The following is a 14,392-nucleotide window of genomic DNA, read 5'->3' as shown; positions in this document are numbered from 1 at the left end:
GGAGGCCTGATCCAATCTACCATGAAGTAAATGGAAACATTCCACTTATTGTAATAGGAACTGGATCTGGCCCTAGATGAATCCACTCTCTTTTTAAAAATACAAACAAAACAGAACTAAAATGTAGGGAACTGTACTTGAAAGTTAAAATAAAATTCCTGTATGATAAAGATAAGAAGCGGAGTTTTGAAAAAGATGGTGTTCCGTTATGAAACTACAGAATGATCTTACATTAAAATAGTATCTGTCATCAAAATGGATTCCTAAGAGCTTTATAAACTGACGGTGTGCATTGGAACAAAAATATAACACTGCTTCAACCACCACAGAAGTGCAACCACCTCTGACGCAAAAACATTAACAGGACCACATTATTCTATGTAAGGTGTTTTTCACTTTCTCTCTTTTTTCTTTTATCTAACTGACATCACTGGGGAATTGTCCAAAGGCAGAAAATAATCCCCATCTGGGAATCGGGCTAGGACACCCGGGTTCTTAGTCTTGTGAAAAAGTGCCACAGGATATGTCATAACGACATGAAGTCAGAACCTTGTTTAAAAGTCTTATTCAAAGGCAGCATCATGATGGGCCATTAGTACAACTAGTATACCCTCAACACCACTTCCCTCAGTACCTTAAGGATCTTCTCTTACAACTAATGATCCAAATGCTGCCTTGTGGGGGAAAACAGACAACTTCAGGTGGCATGGCTGCAGTCTACACTCAGTGCTCCCATCTGCAACAAGAGAGCAGAAATACATACACACGGATTATTACCTGGCCTTTCCAGTGATTAAGAGTTTTCAAACCACTATAGTTAAAACAGCCATCGATTTCTTACCTTTTTTTTACTATTTCATTAAATAGCACTTCCAAACATTGAGTAGGTTTGACCCTCATGAATAAACTTGATATTAATACGCAGTCTCAGGAAGATCAGATGTATCAGCTGGACAGGTCTAAACCATTTCAGGAGACTGACAAAGCTGTACCAGAGGTCTGTGCAGGAAAAACTCCATGTGAAAGTGCCTTTAGAGCGGTTTTTGCTAAAATATTCCAAGCACAGCTGGTACTAATCCTGAAAAAAGTGATCAAGGACATTTATCAGAAAGGAATCCTGTCTCATGACATGAGTATGGCATTGATCTTACTTATAAGAAAGATAAAAAAAGGGCAGAGCTGTGGAGATTTACAGTGCATCTTCCTCCTGAACCTGAAAGGTTAGACACCAGACAAAATGAAAGGGACACAACTTATGGAGGTTACTCCTATATTTATATGTGGTGTCCAGGTGGGGGTTGTAAAACAAAGGCTTGCAGAGAGCAACACGTGAAAAATATTCAATGGACCAGGTACAACAGTTAGGCATTTTGGCTGAGATACTCAAAGGGGCTTAAGGGGATTAGGCTTCCAACTCTGATTAAATTTCAATAGGGTTTGGGTGCCTTTCTCCTTTAGGCTCTTTGAAAATCCCAGCCTCCAGCTATAGCTTTGTTTTTTGATGCAGAAGATGCCTTTGACAGGATCAAACAACATTATTCAATTTAAGTGTTAAGAAAATTTGGATTCGGTCCAGTTTTCTTACCATGGGTAGAAAATTTCCCCACTTGCATCAGTATTAATGATTGGTATTATGACATCACCCTTGTGAAGAAGACAGCAGCCAAAAATTAAAAGCATCTCCATCAGGTAAACAGAATTTAAGGTCAATCTTCTAAGGAGGTGGTGTTTTCCTTCTACAAAATGATCCAGGCTCTTTAATTACATTTTTACTGGATTCAAATGATCCCTTTTCCTCTATATTTGGGATTCTTAATCAGTTGGAATAATTCAATTTAATGGATACATCCAAAAAGCCCAACCTATACAGGGCAATACCCATGTCTACCCTTCTATATACACAAAGGATTTATATATTTGGTAGAAAATGGTGGGCACAGAGTTCCACTCAGAATTACTTGCATCTAGATCACATCATAATAAAAAACCAATATACAAAGATGATTTCAGCTATCATTGTCAATGCTGAGTAGTGTCACAATTATAAAAAGGAACATATAATCTTGAATTATTGCTAGTGGAGGCCCCCGATCAGCTTTACAGACAACTGATCAAGATAATTATTGTTTTGTTTTTCTACAGGAAATGAAACAACTTCACTGATCTCATAAGATGTGATGAAAAAAATAAAATAAATACAAAAAAACAAAACAAAACCCACCATAGCCATCTGGACAAATGTGATCACCTAACCATTTAGTTTTCCACACCTACCCTCTCACAAAGTGGCTTGTTATTTTTTAAAACTAGCTATATCCCAGTTTGGATAAGAATAGATAGGATGTTGACTGAACCATTTGGAACTCTTGCATTCACTTGACTTTTCTTCCTGACCTCCATATCTTATGGTAATTTCCAGCATGTCAAGAACATTGCCAATTTCTATCTAGACAACTTGTTTCTAGATACAACCTGGAACAACCCACACTTTCCAATTAAATTTCAGATCACTTTCCAAGCCTACTGGGTAGATAAAGTTGTAGGGGGAAAAAAAAAAGACCTAATAATCTTCAGGAAACTGGCAGACTTCAAATATCTACATACTAAGTATGAAATGTCTGTCACACAGTCCAAAGTATCAACAGCCATGCAATGTTATTAACACAAGTAGGGAAGCAACAGTGCACAGTAACTTGCTCTCCAATAAAGGATTACTTTAAAAAAATATTGGCAGTTCTCATATAGCAAAGAACACATATAAATGGCTTAGCTCTTTTCAGTCTCCTCTGAACATTAGACTCCAGAGAAAGAGAAGAACTATGAATAACTGGGAAAACTTAGCAAAAAGTCAAGTATATTTCCAATTCCTTACCCAGGAGATTTTACCAAAATACAATTCTAAATTAATATTTTTGGAGCCCAGAGAAATTCCTTAAAGCTAAATTAACAAAACTTAGCTGGAGAGGCTGAAAGCAGATGCCAAATGATGTGCCCCTGCCAGAAATTACATCTGTTAGTCGCAGTACAGGTTCTGAATCTGCCACTCAGCAGTTTTTAGTGGGGTCCCACAGAAATTGGCTCCTGGCCCCATGTTATTTAACATTTTTATCAATAATCTGGTGAAAACATAAAATCATTACTGCAGATGACAGAAAGATTGGAAGAGTGGTACATAGTTAAGAAGGCAGGTCATTAATCCGGAGTGATCTGGATTGCGTGGTAAACTGGATGCAAACAAACAATATGCATGTCCGTACAGCCAAATGGAAAGCCATACACCTTGGAAAAAAGAATAGAGGCAATACTAACAGAATGGGGGAGTCTATCCTAGGAAGCAGTAATTCTGCAAAAGACTTGGGGTCTTTATGGGTAATCAGCTGAACATGAGCTCTATGTATGAAGTTGTGGACAAAGGGGCTAGTTCAGTCCTTGGATGTATAAAGAGGGGAATATCGAGTCTGATTAGAGAGGTCATATTACCTCTGTATTTGGCACAGCTGAACTGTTGCTGGAATACAGTGTCTGGTTCTGGTGTCCACAGTTCAAGAAGGATATTTTTAAAAATTGCAGAGGGTTCATTGAAGAGACACAAAAACAAGGAACACAAAGGATTGGAACTCATGGCTTCTATTGAAAACCCAAGGAGCATAACATAGAGAAGGGTAAGGCAGTGGTTCCCAAACTTTTTACTAAAAGTGACCCACTAACTGCATTATGTCTATTTTGGGGATCCGCCATTACATCTATAGTGTGTGTGTGAACATTTATATAACTGCTATTTTTAAAATTCTGTAACTATGTGACGGCAATATTAATTTTGTAGTAACTCCAGCCCCCGCTCCTCTCTCTCTAGCTCCCTACTCTCCTCTCCCACCCTCCCCAAACCCAGCTACCAAGACTCTTGCTTGGCTTCCTCTAGCCTCCTTGCTCTTGCTCTCCCAGCCCTGCCCCCTCCTGTAGCCTCAGTGGGCCCCTCTCTCCGCCCCGTTGGGCCATGATTGCTACCAGGCTGCTGTTTGCTCACTAGTTCCATCTACTTCCTCTGTGCTGCTGCCTGGATCCTACTCTGCACCCCACTGCCTGCTGCACTGGACCAGCAGAAGTGAGAGTGCAGGGGGAATGCTTCCAGGGCATGCACAGGGCAGGGGGTGACATGGAGAGAATCACCTAGATGCTTCCCATGGCCCACTGGTGGGTCAGGACCTACCATTTGGGAAACAGTGGGGCAAGGTGATATTTGATCACAGTCTGAAAGTACCTATTTGAGACTAGAATTTCGATAATAAAAGTGCTCTTCAGTCTAGCAGACAAAGATATAACAAGACCCAATGGCTAGAATTTGAAGTTAGATATATTTAGGCTAGAAATAAGGTGCACATTTTTAACAGTGAGGGTAATTAGCCACTGGAACAATTTACCAAGGCGGATTTTCCATCACTGGCAATTTTCAAATCAAGATTGGATGTTTTTCTAGCTGAAACAGGAATTAATTCAGAAAAGTCCTATGGCTCATGTTACACAGGAAGTCAGATTGGATGAATGCAATGGTTCCTTCTGCCTTTATAATCTATGAACAAAGCAGATTCCTGTAGCACTGATAGTGGATTTTGTGCAATGACCAGTATTAAAAAGATGTAGGTCTGAAGCATCTCCTGTGTATGCAGACTAGTTGGATGAGATGTTTTCCTTTGGTGCTGGGTTTGACAGTGATATCTGAGAGAAATTGAGAGAAATAACTGTAAAATCCAACAGCATTTGGGCTTTCATGGATGAGCTATATTCCATAGTGCTTTAAAGCTATGGGGCAGATCCTCAGCCGGTCTAACTGATCATAGCGCCAATGAATTCTCTTCAAAGTCAATGTAGCTCTAATAATTTACACCATGTGAGGGTTTGCCCTATAGACTTTTCCAATGGCTTTTCTAATTTCATTGAAATTGCTCTCTCAATCCTACTGTGAACTGCTTTTTTGCTGTGCTTATATGTATTACCCTGACAGTGCTTTTGTAAAATATATTACTGTAGTGAATGGCACAATGGACTGTATACTTTTAAAATGTCTTGCTTCATTTATGAGTTAAATGTATTTTATAAGAAAAATGAATAGCGATGTAATGACAAGAAAGAAATAGTACATCTACATTCGGGTACAAGTTCCTCTGCACGGTATTCATTATGATTGCTGACAAAACCAACCTCTTAAAAGGTCTGTGAACACAGCCTAGCATATGTTCCACACTTGATGAATTGCACACATCCATTGTATGACCAATAAAGAAAGGAATCCCCATGCCAACATTCAAACTCTGGACAGGAATGCAAGGAAGCCATAACTCTGCACTAGTGACAGTGAGTACCAACATAAAATAGGGATCTTTCCTAAAAGGAATTGTCTATAGATGGGTTATACTCTCTCTCATGTACAAAGCTGTGTGGTCATCCTTACTATTTCTTATTCCTTTTACCTTTCTTGGAATAAACATCCTGTGCAAGTCTTATGTGATTCTCTTGCCACAATGTGCTTAAATATGTCAAAGAGCTTTGGTTTTAACATGTGGTGGTTAGAATATTTTCAGAGCACAGATAAAATACAGAATCATTAAGTATTTTGGTTTCCCCCATATGATCACAACCTCCTGCAGGGTTTGGTGGTTATATTATCCTCCCATTTTGCAGAAAGCATCACAGTTTCTCTCCTCACTGCAGTCAGTAGATATAATCTTGTATATTTGTAGAAGATGGATGACTTTGTTTTCAACCCTGATTCCCAAGAGATTGGATTCAAGTGAAAATACAGAGACGGGGATGTTAAATGCAGCAATTGCAGTAAGACTGAAGCCATAGAGAAATAGGTACTAGTCATTAAAAAAGAACCCTCTGCAAGATAACCTGTTTATCCAAGGGAGAAAGGGGGAAGGATGGAGAGACAGAGGGATAGATTACTGTATATAAAATTGCAGCTTGTTTGAGTATGTTAAGGTTTGGGTATCTACAAGTGCAGTGGTACTTCCATTACTAAGCTTAACTAGACACAGGTCTCAAACCCAAACGTCTGAAGACAGGGAGTCAGAATACAAAGGTTATCAACTGCAAATAAATCTGCAAATGTGCATCAGTGTCGCTGGGGCTCTGAACAGATGCAGGGATGGGCCTCGACCCTGGAACTGCTGCATCCTGATGGACCCAGTGCCTGCACAAAGCTGCACTAAACTCAGTGGAAGATCAATGCCTTGGCTAACATCTGGCACTGTGTTTCAGTCTTTTAATGCTACTCATGCCACTCATGCCACTAATGTACTCATTAAGGGACTAGATTTACAAAAGTTGCTGTGCCAACCTCATCAACTTGCTCTAAACCGGGAACTGTCCACAAACATCTCTGGCATCCATCCAGTCATTAATGATTAATTATTTTATTTGTTACTAATTGACAGTTTATTTGGTACTGTTGAAGACACAGAAGAAGATATGGTCCTACCCTGGGAAGCTTTCAGTCTAAAGAGAACGAGAATAGATTGCAGTTCTCAGAAAGATTTTATTCCAGCACTGTGATAATCTTGTATTTTATTTCTGCACAGGATTCCCAGCGTGCATAGACCTACTCGAGCCAGCTGTCATCTGGCTACCATCATCCAAATAGTAGTGCAGCCATGGTAGCATGGACAGTGACAAGCAGCGGCAGGGGCTAGCCATCGTAGGTATGTACCCATAGGGCAGGTGTGTACGCAGGGCAGCTAGCCTGTGACACTGTTGCCGCCGCCTGTGCTACCATGGCTACATAACTAGTTTTAGAACGCTAGCACCGATGATCGCTAGCATGAGTATGGCTAGGAATCAGGCCCCTAGCTCATAGTGTAGACATTCCCTTACAGAGACAGTTCCTTCCTTGAAAGCTGACAGTCTAAATAAGCAAGATGGACAAAACATAGGAGGGGGGGGGGGAAGGGGCATGGGGTGAAGTGATTTGCCCAAAAGCATACAGTAGGTCAGTGGCAGAAGTCCTAAGTCCCAATTCACTGGTCCATAAGGTCCCCATGCCATTGAACATAATAGAAGTAAGAGATCAGTTCATGGAATATAGCTCTACTTTCTCTCCTCATACCATGCAGGTAGTTAGGCTCACATATTGATTAAAATGATGGTCTCTTTTTGCTGCACATAGAGCCTCCTTGATGCCCAGGAGAGTGTTTGTGTTTATGTCAATGGGCTCTAAGAAAGCAATTGAGAACAGTTAGACCAAGCAACCCAAAGAATCAAATGAGTTTGTTTATATTTCATTTTACTTTAGTTTGGGTGGAATAGATCATTGTAAATATGTATCTAATAATACAATCAGTGTGTGTGTGTTTGTGTCTGTATGGAAGTGTTGGTTGCATGTTTTATTTGATTTACATACCAATCAAGAGGATACATAACTGAACAATCATATTCAAATTAGATTTATAGATTAGTATTATTGTTGTTTATTAAAATCGTTTTGTTTTAAGCCCTCTGAGTCAGATAAAAGTTTTGTTCCATACTTATATTCTAGATAGAATGTGTACATATATATAAATAGCAGAGATACCAATGTACCTTACACATTTGAGTAGTTGATAATGAATATGAAAGATGTCAATGTTTCTGATTTTTAATGAGAAATGGGTGAGAAAATTGCTAGTGTCAGAACTGGTTCTGACATCCTGAAGTTCAAAAGTTTTCACTGGAAACTTCTAAACAAGAAATGGAGTTATGAGTGTTCTCATTGGTTCATACAGGTTAGCATGGAATTCTCTTCTTTACTGGGATGAGAAGTGGACTAATAATCACATGGGAAAATACCATCTGATTAGACCTAGGTGTTCTCTCAGCAGTGAACATCATTTGAACTTAAAATTCACCAGTAACCTGGAGCCTCAAAATGTTTGTGGGTTTCAAGATAGAGCAATGAGTTTGTAAAAAGCATCAATGGACACTTTCTGGAAACACAGACGTTCTAACAATGAACCACTATGGGTTTCTGAATGTTCAAACCAAGGCTGATTTTGAATATTTTTGTAAGTCAAGTTGAACATGTCAGAAAGATCTTATGAGCATCTGTAAATATGAACAAAGAACTATCCATTACACTGTCTAATAATAGAAATGGAATGAACATAACTATCAGGTGCTATCTCCTTAAAATATCTTCGCAGCATATGTTATTTCAGTACAACAGCCATGAATATTACAATATTGATACAGATTAAATAATACTATATTTTCCCTGTTATATTGATTTACAGAAAGTATTCAGATCTGAGGATGTGCTGTTAATCAAGGTATCCCAATTGTAGGTCAACCTGCCTTCCCCAAGAAAAGGTCCCCAGGAAAGTATTACCTCTAGTGTGCAGGAGAAGACAAAGTTACCAGGAAGAAACGTGAAAGGCCATAAATTTCCAGTAACTGTCTGGACTGACAAAGCTCCTCCTCAGCTGAGATGTATGCAAGCCATTGTGATGAGTTCTGCAATGCAATAGAGAAATTCATGAAGTGCATTCAGAGTGCATGATATTGAAAGGCAAGTGAGAGCAAAATATGGTTTGAATTGTGATGAAGTGGATAAGGAATGATTATGGGTATTTATTCTGATGAGTTTAGTAGCTTGGATTGTGACGCAGATAGTGAATAAGATTAATTGTTTTACTAGTGCCGACTTTATCTCATGTAGGAGTGACGATGAATAAGGGTCCTTAATTAGCAAAGCCCTTTTCACCTGAACTGCATAAAATACTCTCCTCCAGGAATTGCAGATCCCTAAAAGGGCAAAGTGAAGCTGGAAAAAAAAAAGAGACTGTGCCTGATTCTGTGTCACAGGTACTGGTGTCAATCAGGAATAACTCCACTGAAATTAGACCTGTATAAAACTGGGACAAGTGTGATCAGAATCAGGCCTATGTTTTCTTAATGAGCACATCCCTTTTGTTTTAAGAGGGAAAAGAATATCCATTGAAATATGTCCAAGAACAGACTGAATTTTTCAAGTGCCAGTTTAAATGGATTTCATTTTACACACAAAACTGTTATTATTATTATCAGTTATATTGCAGTGATGACCATAGACCTCAGTGTCCATTAGGGCTCCATTATTCTATGCACTGTACAGGAGTTTAGGAAAACACAGTGCTTGTCCCGAAGTTTATAATCTAGAGTTTTTCTCTCATGCTAACAGAAATTGGTCCAATAAAAGATATTACCTCACCCACCTTGTCTCTCTAATATTCTGGGACCGCCATGGCTATAATTACACTGCATATACTCTAAAAAAAGACAAATATCATACAAAGAGTGGGGGGGAGAGAGAAAGAGAGACAACATACAAAGGGTTCAAGGTGGTGAAGGCCCATGAGTAGCTCCAGGTCTTTTTAAAATATATTTGATTTTTACATATTGTTTGAATGTAGCTTTAGTGGGTGTTTCTTTTCTGTCTCTTTTGTGGGGATGCATTCAGGGTACAAGAAAGAAAGGGATCACTGAAGTAACATAGTGGAGTGGTTAAGGAGGAGGGAGACTGGGGAAAGAGGTAGAGTAGAAGGAAGAAAAGAGGGAGGTGAGAATGAGAAGCACAATGAGTAATGGGGAGGGTGAGACTGGGCGTCGGGAGGGTAGCTGGAGTAGCCACCTTCAAGTGACCACAGCATGATAAATCAGTTTTGTGGCCCTGAAGTCCACTATCACTCCATAGGTACAGCACAGCAGAGGCAGGACAAGCTGTCCAGCACCATCCTGCTAATGATCCTCGCACAACTTTAGTAAAGTGAGAATGCCTGTAATTCATCCTCCAGACCAATTAAATCCTCAGCCTCTCTGCAGAGATTGCTAATCGGTGTGCCAATTAGTGTCAGCTCTGGGGGTGGTTTTGTTATGTGAACACTTCTCCATGACGAATTGGTCTGAGACGGGGACTTCAACTCACGCAGGGCTCTGGAGAACTATGGTTGGTAAAAATTGTTTAAGGCTAGCTCCTCAGGTGTGTCTGAACTCCGGGGACAACACACACACATACACAGGTGGTTTTCTGCCACATTTCTACCACATGCTCCCAATCCTCAGGGTACACGCTGGAGCAGTCTTGGGGCTTCTAATGCTTCCTCCTGGCCCCAGGAAACCATGAGCATTCCTACAACCAGGGGAACCAGGAAGCAGTGATGTAGTTCTTGCTATGCCAGCTTTATGACACCTGGAAATACACTTCTATATACCCATTCCCTCCTGCTTGGCCACGTTGAAGTCGGTGGGACTACTCATGCAAGTAGCTGCTCAGGAGTAAGGGGTTCACAGTCTGGCCTATGAGCTGTTCCCAGTTTGGGGGATCTACCAAATAGATCAGCCCTATGTTCATTAGACATGTAATTCAGGCATCAGTGACTGTCTTAGTGATTGAGAAGCAAGCCCAGGCATCTCCAAAAGGCTGGTAATTTAGTGGGTTCCTGGGAATACAAAGATAGAAAAAGCTTTTGAATCATAAAAATGATACTCACAGCCCTGACACCCCCTTCTATCCCTAACCTAACCTAGCCCTCCTACACCCTAAAAAGAGGAAATTAATAAATTCTTAAGAATTAAAACCCTGCCCCAAGCAGGTTTGACCCCCCAAAAGGGAGAAACGCCAGGGATTCCATGAAGATCAGTAGGGATTTCACTGTTGCTATTTAATGTATGTGACAGTCACATGCCTGGATCCAAAAAGGGACGGAGGTATTGCAATGCTCAGCATCATAAGGCCTAACTATTAGGGGTCTAGAAAATCACAGGAACACCACCCATCCACAAAGCCTGAGTTAGGTGCCTCCGTTCCCTATACAATGAATGGGGGGAGAGAGACACCTTAGATTGTGATCCACAAAAGGCAGCATACTAGGTTGGGAACTTCCTAAGCTAGCCAATGGGAGATGTATGCTAAGTCCGCATCTCTCAATAAGTGTCTAAGTCTGGGCTGGAGGGAGGTGCCTACCTCTGAGAGCAATCCACGACTGGGAACTCCCCTGCTAGGGTCAAGCAGCTTAGGCACCTACGTCGTTTCTGGTGAGAAGAAGTTTGGTGCCCGCCTCTCTCACATACAGGACCCCATTCGTTAGGCATGCTCAGAGGTCACCTGCTAGAGTCGGTTGCATTCTAAATCTGGCAGGAGGACAGGATGGTGACAATGCCATCCACCTTATAACTTTTAGTCCACTGATTAAAACACTTGCCAGGGATGTGGGAGAGCCAGGTTCAATTCCCCCCTCTGCTAGAGGGGGAGAAAGGATTTGAACAAGGGCCTTACACATCTCAGGAGAGGGCGCTAACCACTGAGTTATCAGATAGTCTAGCCTGCCCTATAAGTCATTGGACCAGAGAGCATGAGACTGACTCTATAGTGCAGTGGTTAGGGCACTGAGGTAGGAGATCCAGGGTCTAATCCCTGCTTTCCAATCACTCTTTAGGTATGTATCCAAAGCTTCAACAGGAAAGAGATTAAGGAAGCCTCACATCTGACTATCCCATTGGCCCATGGTTAGGGCACGCTTCTGAAAGGAAGAAGATCTCTGCTCAAATCCTTTCTCCCCCTTGGTCTGAAGGTGGACTTGAACTTGGGTCTCCCCTATCTCAACTGAGCATGCTAACCGCTGAGCTAAAAGTTACAAGCCGCTGGTGGCAGCAGCACCTGATCTTGCCAGATATAGAATGGGATCCAATCCAGTAGGTGACCTGTGAACATGCCATGTGAGATAGGTGGGCGAACACCTAGCTGGGGGCTTAGGTGGCAGATATGCATCTGGCCATCTAGAATGAGGCAGCCAATGGAGATGCCAAGAGGCAGAAGCTTAGGCACCAAGGGAATTTTTACCCTGAAAACTTAGCATATGTCGACTCTGCAATAAAAGCCAATTGACATGGGCTCATGCTGTGGGGCTAAAAATAGCAGTGTAGACGTTTTAGGCAGGGGCTGGAGCCCATGCTCTGAAACTCCATGACAGGGGAGGTTCTCATAGTCCAGGTTCCAGCATAAACATTAATGTCTACACTGCTATGTTTAGCCTCGCTGTGTGAGCCTGTCAGTTGACCTTGGCTCTCAGACACGCTGCCACAGGTCTTTTATTGCAGTGTAGACATACCTATAGATGCTGCATGAGTTTAGGTGCCTACAGGGTTTGGGGGGGATGCAGAGGTTTGTGGATTGCAGTGGAGCCTAAGTACAGGACTCGGGCATCTAAGCACTTTTGTAAATTGAGGTCTAAGATGCTGTGGTGATGGGCAGCAATATAAAACCCTAAGACAAAGAGACTGTACCTTATAGTAATAATAGGGTTTGAATTTCAGTGCAGGATCAGTGGAATCCAATATTTTCAAATCTGCCACTGCCTTTTTTGTCCCTAGTCTGAGAAGGAAAACCTGACCATATTTTTCAGCAGTGCAATCTCGTGTTTGCTCCTGAAAAGCAGCGCTACCCTAACCTAATCGGAACTGAACTGGAGGACCAGTTATGTTCAAAGCTAATTTCACAAGGCAGCCTGCACCTGGGAGAAAAGATGACTATGCAAGAGCAAGATTGTTCTAATTGCAAAAATCAGTTTTCAGCAGCCGGTGTCTTGCAGTAAGAGGATGAATAAAAATAGACTGAGCTGAGGCAAATGAGTACTGAGGGAAAGAGCAAAAGCCAGGAAGAGAAAACACAGTTGTCGGAGGGTGAGGACAGCAGAGATAAGGTTAGGGTTTTTTTTTACATGTACACTGTTCTATTTTTTACATGTCTATTTGTTTAAGGGATTGCATGAACTATGAGGACATTTCTATGGCTTAGCTGGAACCAATGTGGAAAATAGGTGTTTCCTTTGCTATGCATCAAGGAGATGACATCCAATCAGAAAAAGAGTTTGGGCTCCAGTTCCACCTCCTCCCGCAGATTTCCCAGTAAACACCTCTTACTGGGCACCACTTTTCCTGGCTCTTTTATTTCAGCCTCAATGTTTCTACAGGCTCAGGAAGACAAGAGATTCAGTCTGGTGTAGCAGCAGCCTAAGGAGCTAAGACAGCATTAGCTGCCCAAACTTCTTCTCTATTAAGAGCCCCCAGTGTTTACAATGCATACCTCCCAACATTTCAAATGGCTAAAGCAGGGCTCACCACCAGTCAGGTTTGGTTTGTCCACTTCTCTGTCTTCATCTACAAAGGGGCCAACAGGCCGAACCTTTTGCACCCAGTGGCTTTGAATGTAGACGTTCCCCTTCAACCAGGGCAGAGAGTTGTGGGTGTCAAAGCGGGACAACCCTGAGAAACCCCATATTTTTGTGAGGTCTGACAATGCCCCAGTTCTCTGGAGCACTGGGGACATCGACCAGTGGGAGAAATAAGGGGCACTCTAATAGAGGGAACTCATTACCAGAGCAACCCTTCGAGCCACAATTCTTCCAGTCTACTACTTGCTATTGTTAATCAGTCTGGTTCTGCAGCAGTCTGCATTTTCCGTGGCCCGGCCCTCTGCCTAGGTCACCCTTTCAGGTCAGTCCCCTTCCAGGGTAACAGAAGTCCAACTGAAAATCCAAATAAACATCTAAACAGTTTTCTTCCCCATCCTGGGCTACCCTGAAGTTCCCCGTTCTTTGCTCCTACTCCAGTATCTGCAGAGTCAGTCTTTGTTCCTTAAGCTGACCACTACCTCTCAACATTTCTCCCTGGAGGTTTTTTTCTTCCTAGCAGGTTTCCTTCTGCCTCCTCTCCAGGAAGCTCATACTTCTTACAAACCTTCCCTCTGTGTCTCCCACAGAACCCTACAGGTCCTTTCCCTGCAGCAGCCTTCTTCTCTCTACAGCTTCCTCTTCCTAACTGTGTTATCCAAGCCTGTTTATGAGGCCCAGGTGTTCACCATACTAACACTGGACCTCATTCGTCCCACCTCCTCAGGCTGAGAGGCAGCTAACCCTATCTGTATCACGATTAATTGAACAGTCCTGGATGGCCCAAAGTCTCCTAGCTTATAGAGGGGCATGTTCCCTGTTAGAGCCACAAAATGTGTAAACATATAATTGATCCTGCCTGGGTCAACAACAGGATTTGAACCCTAGCCAGCCACCACTAGTGGTATGAGCAATTAATACCTGATCTACATGACGAATTCCTAGAGCGAGAAGCAGTTTTCAATACGTGTGGAATAGCCAATAGAGGTAGACAAAGACTCACTTTCTCCTAATATGAGTTACAAGTGTACCACTTAGGAGCTGCTTTTAACCAGTCAGAGAGAAGGGAAGGTGATATAGGGCTCCCTTCTCCAGTGAAAAGATTGTTTGCCCCATAAACCAGGGCTTGGACTTGAAAATTAAGCAGCAGTCCAGTTTACTTAAAGATTTTTTTATGTATTTTGTGTGGGCCTGTTATTGATCAATGTTAAACCAAA

The 14,392-nt window shown here is 41.8% G+C and overlaps 1 protein-coding gene across 6 annotated transcripts in view; it reads right to left on the bottom strand.

Moving 5' to 3' along the window:
- Positions 1-14,392, bottom strand: part of CHL1 (cell adhesion molecule L1 like) — a 234,451-nt gene that overhangs the window by 192,141 nt on the left and 27,918 nt on the right. For 5 of the 6 annotated variants that reach the window (XM_067542581.1, XM_067542657.1, XM_067542590.1 and 2 more), the window contains exons 2-3: positions 8,360-8,484; positions 635-736 (exon numbers count right to left, since the gene is read on the bottom strand). The gene's annotated coding sequence lies outside the window, so the exon portion shown is untranslated. The remainder of the gene's footprint in view (positions 1-634; positions 737-8,359; positions 8,485-14,392) is intronic. The other variant, XM_067542610.1, reaches the window with a different exon arrangement.

The sequence above is a fragment of the Emydura macquarii genome, unplaced genomic scaffold, assembly GCF_026122565.2.
Source record: "Emydura macquarii macquarii isolate MOO-44397 ecotype Brisbane River unplaced genomic scaffold, CSIRO-AGI_Emac_v2 contig_71, whole genome shotgun sequence".
Taxonomy (NCBI): Eukaryota; Metazoa; Chordata; order Testudines; family Chelidae; genus Emydura; species Emydura macquarii.
Note: the sequence above shows the minus strand (reverse complement) of the source record. Positions and strands in the feature narration are given on the sequence as shown.